General features: G+C 47.2%; 1 pseudogene; it reads left to right on the forward strand.

The window, feature by feature from the left end:
• Positions 1–263: 263 nt before the first annotated feature.
• On the forward strand, positions 264–410 carry LOC119801540 (annotated as a pseudogene).
• Positions 411–10,655: the final 10,245 nt, after the last annotated feature.

A 10,655-nucleotide genomic window follows, 5' to 3' on the forward strand; every position in this document is an offset into this window, starting at 1 on the left:
ATAGAGAGAATGCACAGCATGTGTGTGTAGAGAGGACACACGGCACATGAGTGTAGAGAGGGCACATGGCACATGTGTGCAGAGAGGGTACACAGCACGTGAGTGTAGAGAGGGCACATAGCGCGTGTGTAGAAAGGACACACGGCACATGAGTGTAGAGAAAACACACAGCACATGAGTGTAGAGAAGACTCATGGCACATGTGTGTAGAGAGGACACATGGCACATGAGTGTCTGGAGGAAACTTACCAATCCAACTTCACATACTACTTGGCAGGGGACCCCATGATCACGAAGGGCAAGTTTATCCATTGCACTCTGGATTTCGTGACCCCCGCGATTTCCCCAAATGTGAGAAACTTGCCTGCCTAGTTTGTGGTAGTGGGGCTCTACATTCATGTTCTTTCCTTCTTAAATTTTTTTAACTTAAAATATAAATAAATAAAATCCCCACAGTTGCCAGCCTACTCCAGGTCCTGGACGTCCCTGGGTTTTGAAGGCTCTTAGCATCATCCACGCAGCTGGGACAAGAAGGACATGGGACAGACAAGTGACTTGTGCTTCAGGGACTGACGTCAGGGAGGCTGGGAGCTGGGAATCAGCTCCTGGTCAAGGTCTCCTTGTGTCACAACCACCCATTCCTAATCTGTGTTTCTGGACCTTTCCAAAGATCCTAGAGACAGTGCCTGAGGAAGTCAGCCATCCTGCAGTCAGAACTCAGCCTAGATGAAGAAACTACACAGAGAGAGTCCCAGAGAATGCAGGTTGAGCCAAGAAAGGAATTTCCAAGTGGTAGCCCGGAGGTGGGCAGCCATTGGCACCTCATACCAGGGCCAAGGGCTCTAATCTAGATGTCCTATAAATTTAGTCCTAGGTCCCTGATAGTCAACAGGGTCCCTTCTTGGGAAGATGGTTTTTCATTTTCCTCAGTAGACCATCATCTGATGCTTTGCAAAATTTGAAAAACAATGAAAATGACTCTAATTATAGGAGTGACCTTTTCAACACACTTCCACTGAGGAGCAGATGGTGGAAATCCGAAGAAAAACGTCAGAGTGGAATCAGGTTTGGACCAGTGGAGGCCAAGCTATGAGATGGCCCATCTCCTCAAGGGGAGCCCCCAGTTCCTCCCCTTGGGTGACCCAGGCAAAGGAAGTTTCCACCAAGACAGGCCTGAGTCAACCTCTCCCAAGCAAACCAGACACCAGCCACCAAACTGCTAGCACAGAGTTTCCGTAACGAGCCACTTCCAGGAAAGCCCGTAAAGCCTTTACTGTAAATTCAATAAACTGGATTTTGAACATGGGGGGTGGTGGGAGAGCCCAGGGCAGTGCCACCACCTCTACCCTCCCTTCTCTTGTCACACACAGGAGACAAAAAGGCAGTCCACCCTTCTCCCGCTGTCAAGACCTCCCTGTTCCCCAAGTCATCTCAACACACGCCCCCTCCCTACCCCCAGCCCAGGCCACCAGACCAAGTCTAGCCAGGCACTAGATGGTCCTGCCATTGCTCTGCCACCGCTAGTGGGGAAAGCCAAGCCTCACACCCTTCTAGCCCACCAGAGCTCAGGGATACAGTTCCCACGCTGTTGGTTCAAAGAACATTAGCCACCTGGTTTAGAAAAAAAGAAATGCACCCCCAAACCATTCAGTCCAAATCAAGAACTTTAGCCCAAGGGAGAATGGCCACAGCGTTCCCTCTGTCCTAGTCAAAAACCTCCCTTCGCTCAGTCTTTTGAAATTTACCATGATTCACACTCCAAATCCCTCGCTCTTGACCCTAACTTTGAGTCCCTGATTTTTACATATACACACACACATGCACACACACACACACACACACACACACACACACGCGTGCACGCACACACGCGCGCACACACGCGCGCACACACGCATGCACGCACGCATGCACACATGCCTCCCTTTCCCAGTATCTCTGGAAAAGTCAAGGTAAATTGTGTGCTGGAGAATGAGGCAGGGGGCCTGTGTGGAAAGGAATGAGTTTTACCAGCACAGCTAGGAAATGGGCTTTGATTAGCAGAATGAGAGCCCTCCAAAGCTTTTGAAGCAGAAGGCACTGAGACGTCAGAGCTCATCCAACTCAGCACTAGCATCGTGAGGTGAAAAAACTCCTGCCTGAAGAGGTGAAGTGACGCTCACGGGCACTCGTTCACTCCGCGGTACCGCCAAGAAGCCTGTTAAGGGCCAAGCCCAGCTCTGCCAAGGTTAGGGGATCCCATGAGATCATATATTAAAACTGTGTATCATACTGCCCAAGGGAGGGGAAAGGAGAGGGAGGGACGGATGGAGGGAAAAGGAGGGAGGGAAGGGAGGGAAGAGCTGGGAGGCCCCGGGTGAGCACCTGGGATATCCAGCCAGGTGTCTTGACTTGCTCAGTGCTGCACCACAGGCTTGGGAAGGAGCCTCCTCTAGGAGGCTGAGACTCCCAGCAGGCTCCACAAGCCTGACCCTATAGGAACTGGCAAAAAGAAAGAAAGGAAAAATGCAAAAAAATAAAAAAAAAAAAATTAAAAAAAAAATAAACCGTTTTGCTCCTTGCGGGGTAGAGTTTCACATTCCTTCTCTGCCTCTGCTGGAGGACCACAGTGTCCTCGCTGCAATGCGAGCCTGTCTAGAAGACACCCCACCCCACTTAGACTGTGGACATTCTCCAGATATTTTTTAAAAACTGCTATTTTGGGGGGAAACGGTTTCCCTCCAGCCCCGGCCTGAGGACAAACCAGGCAGTATTCGCAGTTGGAGAACACAGGGCCAGCATGTGTGGAGTATAGCGTACATCTGCCTGCAGGCCTGAAGGGTACCCATCTGCCTGTACTTTTCCATGATGAGGAGGGAGGGGTAGGCACGAGACTGGCTTGCCCAGGGAGGCTGCCTGGTGGCCTGGCATTCTGGGGGTTTTTCCAGCCAGATCTGGGCAAGTTACTGGAACCTGACTGAGCAGTGCCAAGGTCCCTGATAGGTGTAGGAGCATGGGCAGCTCTGGTTATCTAGTGCTCCTGGATGCCCTGCTCCCAAAGTCAGCTTCCTTTCCTTGAGGTATCCCGCCCATCATTTGCAGATGGTAAATACACTGAGCGCTGGGTCCGGTCAGCCTCCTCTCTACCCTAATGTCATCCTCTGTGACTGGGTTCAGCCCAGACACAGAGCCTCACTGAGAAAGTAAACTCCTGCCCCAAACAGAACAGGATGTTAGCTAGCATAGAGGCGACATGGGCTTCATGAAAAAGCAGCTAAACATATGATGTGGAATTCGACATCCTCACACTGGGTGACTCTATCACCTTCTAGTTTCTGAACCTCAGCAAGACACTCTACTTGTCCCACAGGATGGTGGGTCCGATCCATCAATATGATGAAAGTAGATACAAAGCTAACAGTTTACCCTGGTTATGAACAGCCAGAGTCGCCAGGCCTCATCCCACCCTGACTTGTGAAGCACAAGGGAAGATGAAGATTCAAGAGGTACCCAGAGCATCACCCAAAGGACCAGTCCCCACCCTGTGAGCTGCATGGGACAGCTGCCCTTTGACAGTCACGTGTACAGAGGAAAAAGAGGTCTTAGCACAGTCTGCTCCAGGAGAACTCAGAACCTGGGAGCTCTGAGGAAGCCACTTGGGGCTCAGGAACAGTCTCCAAGGAACAAGCTAGATCTGTGTCCTGGACGGGCCCCAAGTTCCTGTTGGACTAAGCAGCCAAAGAAGTCAGCCACTTTCCACCCTCCTTCCCACCAGTGCCTGCCTCTTCCTGCAAAACCTTGGAATAAAACCATCACATGATACAATGTTTCCTTAAGTGCTGGTTGACTGGACAATGTGTGCAGTATAATCATTCCAAGTGTGCTATTAAATATAAGTGTTTGTTAATGACTGCGAGGCCGTATTTCCAGGTTATCAGACTGGAGAGTCAGACTAGAGGAGACTAAAATAAACAGATCCTCCCGGGTGCTTTTCTGTGCTGTCACAAAACATGATCATTTTTAAGCTCACCACGGGCCTTTTAGCACACACATGGGACCGTACCCTTTCCTGATTACATATCTTCAATTGCTCCTCGTGACACAAAGAATAAAACCGCAAGGCCTTTCAAGGCCTGGAGAAGTTCCAGATCCCCCTTCCCCGCCAGCTGTACCCCATCTTTCTAGACATCACCTTCCAGCTCCTACCTCAAAGCCACCCTCTGGATATAGAACTAGAACACGGTTCCCAACACTTGCAGCTGTGTGACCTTAAGAGGTTTCTTAACCTCTCTGTGCCTTGGTTGCCAGTGGTGGAAGGAGAAAGACCTCATAACAGGAGACAGTTGTGAGGCCCGTGCCTGGCCCACTGTTTTCGCCACCACTTCGTACGCAGAGCACAGACGTCACTTCACTCTTACCTGGGAGATTTCTTACCCATCGGGCTGCAGTTCAAAGGTCGCCTTCCTCAGAAGGGCTTTCCAGCCACCAGCTCTGGACTCTTTCCGTTAACGCTATTTTCTCATAACGTCTTCTCCCTTTTCCTCTCGCTCACGTATTAGAACACCTAACCGCTCTCTGACATGGGGGCTGGCTCTGCTTCATGCCTGCCGCTCCACCAGCCCTAAGCTCCAGGAGGGTCAGTATCCTGGCAGGTTTGTCCTCCTCTAAATAATCTGGGCTCTGTTAGACACGTCCAGCGGACAGTACGTGCTCAATAGATGCTGCCTGAAAGGATGGACAAGGGGCACTCGGCGTCCCAGGTGACTGTCAAATGCTTGCTGTCCTGTTTAGGGACTGAAGCGCTGGCTGATAAAGCCGGGTCGCACCATGGCCATTAAAGCCATTCTTGGTCACTCCTACGTGATTTCTTTTTCTTTTTCTGTTTTTATATTTTTTTATTATTTTAGGGTCAGTGTTTTGGCTGAATGTGTCTGTACACCACATTCGTGCCCGGTGCCCTCAGAGTCCAGGAAAGGGCATCTGACCCCCAGGAACTGGAATCACAGACCACAGTGAACTATCAAATGGGTGCTCGGAATTAAGTCCCAGTTCTCTGGAAAAGCAACAAGTGGTGTTACTGCCAAGCCGTCTCTCCACCCTCTACGTGATTTCTTAACCTCATAATCTTTACTTGTTTGATTGTTGTTGTTGCTGTTTCAGACTAAGGTCGGTCCCCCTGCCTCCTCTTCTCATGTGCTGGATTCTAGGCATGTGCCAATGTTCACCAGGCTAGGCCAAAGAAGAGAATCATGTAACCAAAGGAAGGGCAGGAGCAGAGAGCTGCTTCCTGCCTCTCTCTGGTGGCTCCTTCCCTCTCTCCAACTGACCTTCTGTCTCCCTTGGATGCTATCTGGTGTCCAAGGCTTCAGAACGTCTCAGCTCCCAGCATTCATGGCCACATAGAGAGGTCATCTCTTTCTTCAGTCCAGCTTGGAAATGTTCAAGAACTAGCCTACAGGTCTGAGTTAGTCAGACAATCCTCCCTGTGGGTAGGAGGATGGTATCCACTGAAAAGGCCAAATCATGGCGCACAGATGAAGTCCCCAGAGTCCACCCCTACAGGTCCCAGGAAAAGAGGATGGGTCCATTCCAAGTAAGCAGTGTTCTGGCGCCATGTGAAGCCTTAACCTCCCCAGCAAGCCTGCCGCCTCAGAACCATTACCATCTCACCGACCAAAGCTTACATTATCCTTCTCTCCTCCCTTAGTTTGTATTTTATTTTCTATTGTTTGTGTTTTAATATGTTACATTATATTCTAATACAACAGACAACTGTGAACCTATTCAGATGGCCACATCACACCACTTAGGGAGACTGAGTGTCTCTGTAAGTCTCAACATTTCTGGAGTTGTTGGAGATCCAGCCTGCACAGCTATCCTAGGTAACCATGCTTGTCACCATCCCAGAACCAATCGCTAATCAGAACACACCTGTGCCCCTTCCCGTCCGGTCCCGCTGCACCTTGTAGGAGCTGGTCCCTCTTAAGTACAGTTCACATAAGTTTGTAGCTGCGGTGGGTTTCATTTCCAAGAAATGACCTGACAAGCTCATCTTCAATAGTTCTGAGGGGTCTCGGGGCTTCTGTGTGCTTCCCTGAGCGATCACAGACCTTAATGACTGCCTCCCTCAGCGGAGTACTACACCATTCATGTTGTGTGACTCTCAAGGACAAGCCAAAGAGCTCACTGTAGACACCACATTCTCTTGGGGAGCCAGGAAATCCAGTGAGCCGGCTCTGAGTTCAGGGCCTATTGTGTTGTCCTGGGGAGCCAGCTTTGAGAGCAGCTGGCAGCTACAGAGCACCGTGTCTGCTCAACCATAGGAGTCTGTCTCACACATCTGAAGGCAGGAAATGCACAATCGAGATACTGATCTGATAAGTGAAGGCCAGGTTTCCTCTCAGTGGCACACAGAAGCCTTCTCGCTGCCCCTCCACATGACAGAGGGAGTGCTGGTGCCTTCCTCTGTTTATACAAGAAGAGACTCCACCCCATAGCCCCATCTAAACCTAGTTACCTCTCGAAGGCCACACCACCAAATACTTTCTATCTCAGTGGGGGCTAGAGTTTCAGCATGTGACGGTGAGGGACAGAGGTGTGAAGGCTGGAGAATTTATTATGGATGACCCATAAGCTCTATCCTGAAGTCAATTTAAGAAGCTGTGTCTTTTTAGGAATTCTTCCATTTCATCTGTGCTATCTAATCTGCTGGCACACCAGTATAATCTGATAATCCTTATAATCTTTCCCATTGCTGTGGAGTCTGTAGTGATGTCTCATTTTTCATTCCAGGCTTTAGAAATATGACTCTTCCTTTCCACAGCTAAAACAATTTTTTTCTAAAATCCAGTTTTTAGTTTCATTCTTTTTTCCATAATTCCTTTTCCATTTGCTGTTTCCCCACCCTACTCTGCCCCTCCCTATTCTGCCCTGCTCCACCCCATCTACTGGTAGTCTTTCCTTCCTCCTGGTCCCTTTGGCTAGACTGCTCCTTTTCTTCTTTCTCTAGGCAGGTGAAGTTTTGGATTTGAGATTTATTGCCCTTAAAACTCTGTGTTTACAGGTATAATGTCACTCAGCTGTTGCTTTCACCACACCCTGTGAGACTGGCTATGTTGTGATTTTTGTTCTCGTTCATTTCATAGTATTCCTAATGCCTCTGTGGTCTCGTCTCTGACTTAGAAGTCATTGATGAATATGTTGTTTAATTTCTTATTATTTCCGAGTTTCTCATATTTGCTCCTAATACAGACTTGTAATTTAATTCCATTGTGATTAGAAAACAGATTTTTTTTTGTATGATTTTAATCCTCTTAAGCCTATTAAAGCTTATTTCTGGCCTAAGCACTCATTCTGGAGAATCTCCATGTGCACTTGGGGAGGGTGTGGCTCAGCTGTTGTGCAGAGTGTCCCGTGGAAGCCTGTCAGAGAGTTGGTTCATAACCATCTACAGATATTCCTTTCCCTGTTTGTCTGTCTACTTGTTCTACCTATTACTGAAAGAGTGGTACTGGGGGCTGCGTTAATCGCCCAGTGAGTAAGAAAGCTTTCTGTTCAAGCATGAGGACCTGAGTTCTGATACCAGCAGCCATGTAAAAAACAGGTCAGGCGGCACACGCGTCACCCTGCCTTAGTGTAAGGCACAGACAGAAGGATCACTGGGGCTCGCTGGCTGCCAGCCAAGCCAGCCCAACTCCACATTCACTGAGAGATCCTGTCTCAGGGGTGATACAGAGAGTGCTCAGACAGGACACCTGGTGTTGTCCTCTGGTCTCTGTATGCATGGGCACAGGCACGGCTGCACACACATGTGCACGTACAACAACAACATTCACACAAGAAACTGGGATGTTGAAGTTTCCAACTATTGTTGTTGAATTACTGAATTCTTCATTTGATTTTGTTGTTGTTTCTTCTCATAGATACATATATGTTTATTTCCTCCCAGTGCATCCATTTTCCCGTCACTATAAAATGTCTTTTATTTCTCTGGTAACACTTTTTGCCTTGGTGCCCGTTTCGTCTGATGTTAACGTAGCTATTTCAGCTTTTATTGCTTACTAAACAGTAGATTCTTTGCTGTCCTTTCTCTTAGAACTTACTGATGTCATTGGATCTAATATTTGTCTTTTATAAGCAGTAGATATTTGGATGTGCTTCTTAGCTATTTTCTGGTCCCTGCCTTGATTAGTATTTTAATCCATTCCCACCTCATTCAGTTACAAATATGGTAAACCTGACACGTACCGTGTCGATATCTATTGTCATTGTCACCCGTCTGTTCCTCTGTTACTGTCATCTTTAGTGTCAAGTAGACATTTTCTTTTTTAATTACAAGAATGAATTCCCTACACTCAGTGTTGTGCTTGATAAAGACAATGTCTTCCAATCATCTTCACACACTGTAAAGCTCTCAGCAGTTTGGTAGCCATTGCTTCAAGCCGAGCTTGCCTTGCAGGTCTGTAATTCTAGCACTGAGGAGCTGAAGCAGGGGGATCAGGGGTTCACACTCAGCTCCACAGTGCGTTCAGTGGGGGGGGGCAGCCTGGGCTACAGGAGACCCTGTCTTAAAAAACAAAAATAAAATAACTATTGTTTTATAAATTTTCTTTCAAAAGCAGATAGGGAAAAAAAAGTCACAAACAGAAAGCCACGCAGGCTGCTGTTCCCTTCGCCTGTTAGCTGCTCTTCACAATGAAGGGTTTCTTCTCCACATGGAGTTGGAACATTGCCAGGCACCCTTCCTTCAACCCAATGAACTCTCGTTAGTATTTCTTGCAGAACAACTTTTTACACTAGGTCATTTTTCATTAATTTTTGTTTATCTTGCTGTTTGAAGTTCTTGATAGTTTTTTAAACAATGCTGCACTTAATTGACAGCCTAATTCTCTCAGCAGCTTGTCAATCTCACCGTCTTCTGCTGTCAATGATTCCTGATTATTCCTTAATCTTAGGGAGGAACTCCCACATGTGCTGAACAGGGTTTTGTTGCCACTTTCAACATTCTCCCTTTATCTTTGACTTTTAAGCATTGTGATTATGACACATGTAAATCCTTTTAAATTGTCCTAATTGGAGTACATTTTCCTAATTCTTAATTCTCCCGCCAGTGTCTTTAGGAGTACATTGATATGCCTAATAAAGACAGACAAATCATTGAGGCTCTGCTTATTTATTTATTTATTTGTTTGTTTGTTTGTTTGTGTTTCTGAGGCTGGGTAATTATAAATCACATGTCTGTCTGTCTGTCTGGCTGACTGGCTGTTTGTTTTGACACAGGATGTAGCCTTGGCTGTCCTGGAACTCACTATGTTAAACCAGGCTGGCCTAGAGATCCGTGTGCCTCTGCCCCCTTGACGTTGGGATTAAAGGGATGCCCCTGCATCCTGGTCCAACTCACCTCTCTTTGAGTCAGCTGATTTTTCTGTCTGCTCAAACCTATTCTGAATCCAAGCCAGGGTCCACAGCAGTTACTGAACTTTGCAATTCCAGACTGTCTGTTTGTATCTCTTTATAACTTCTGTCTTCTGTTTGATGCTCTCTTTGGTGAGACATTGTTGCCACATTTAACCTTAATATCAGGCAAGAGTTTTCTATTCTTCTCTGAAGGCACTCACAAAAGCCAATTTAAAGTCTTTATCTAAAAAATCCAACAAATATGCTTTCCAGAGAGTTTAATCTGAATTCTTTTCTGTGAATACAATAAGATAGCATGTTTGTATGTCTTCTAACTTTTGGTTGAAAACTGACAATGCGTTTTAAGTGCCCCTTCTCACAGCCACGCTGCCTGCTGCCACCACCACTGCCTGCTGCCAGAGATGTCTGTTTAGTACAATAAGGGGTTCTTCCCGAGGTAATTCTGTGAACTCTGTAATCTTTTTCACCTGCAGTCACTGAACTGACAACGTGACCACTCCATAGTATGGTTAAGGGGAAGGGTTTTGCTGTAGATGTGAGAGAAAGAACAGGCAGAGACCTCTGGAAGAATCCAGAGCAGAGAGAGAAAGCAGTAGATTGAACATGGCCAGCAGACTGGACCTGACCATGAGCAGAGTAGGGGGTGGGGTAGGTACATAGAGAAGGAGAGCACCAGAGACAGGGGAGCAGGTAAGAGGAAGGCAAAGAGAGGTGAGGGAAAAAAAAGAGCATATCCAGAATAGCATGGCTGTAAGAAGAATGGGCAGCTGTGGGAGGGAAGCCCGTGAGCTGAGGGAGTTTAGGATAGGGAGGAAGTGAGAAGAGCTAGAGGCTAGCTCCACTTTGAAATATTTAACAGGTTGTTGTGATACCGAGGGAGGGAGCCTGCAGCAGGCATGCACTGTGGTGTGCCAATGGCACCAGATAGTCATTTTTGATACCGAGGGATCCTGGAGCCGGCATGCACTGTGGTGTGCCAATAGGCACCACAGATAGTCATTTGTCCCCTCTGCCCTGTGGAATTTGGAGAAATGGAACTTCTTTTGGACCTGACAGTTTCTACCTACCTACCTTAGAAGTTAGCTAATTATTAGGCAGGCATTTTTATTTAAATATTATATTTATATTAATAGTTTGCAAATTTCATACAATGAATTTTGATCATAGCTACCCCTCCCTCTTCTCCCTAATTCCTTCCAGATCTTCCCTCCACTTCCCACACCCTCCCAACTTCAAATATCCCTGTTCTGTTTTTATTT

The sequence above is a fragment of the Arvicola amphibius genome, chromosome 14 (assembly GCF_903992535.2).
Source record: "Arvicola amphibius chromosome 14, mArvAmp1.2, whole genome shotgun sequence".
Classification (NCBI taxonomy): Eukaryota; Metazoa; Chordata; class Mammalia; order Rodentia; family Cricetidae; genus Arvicola; species Arvicola amphibius.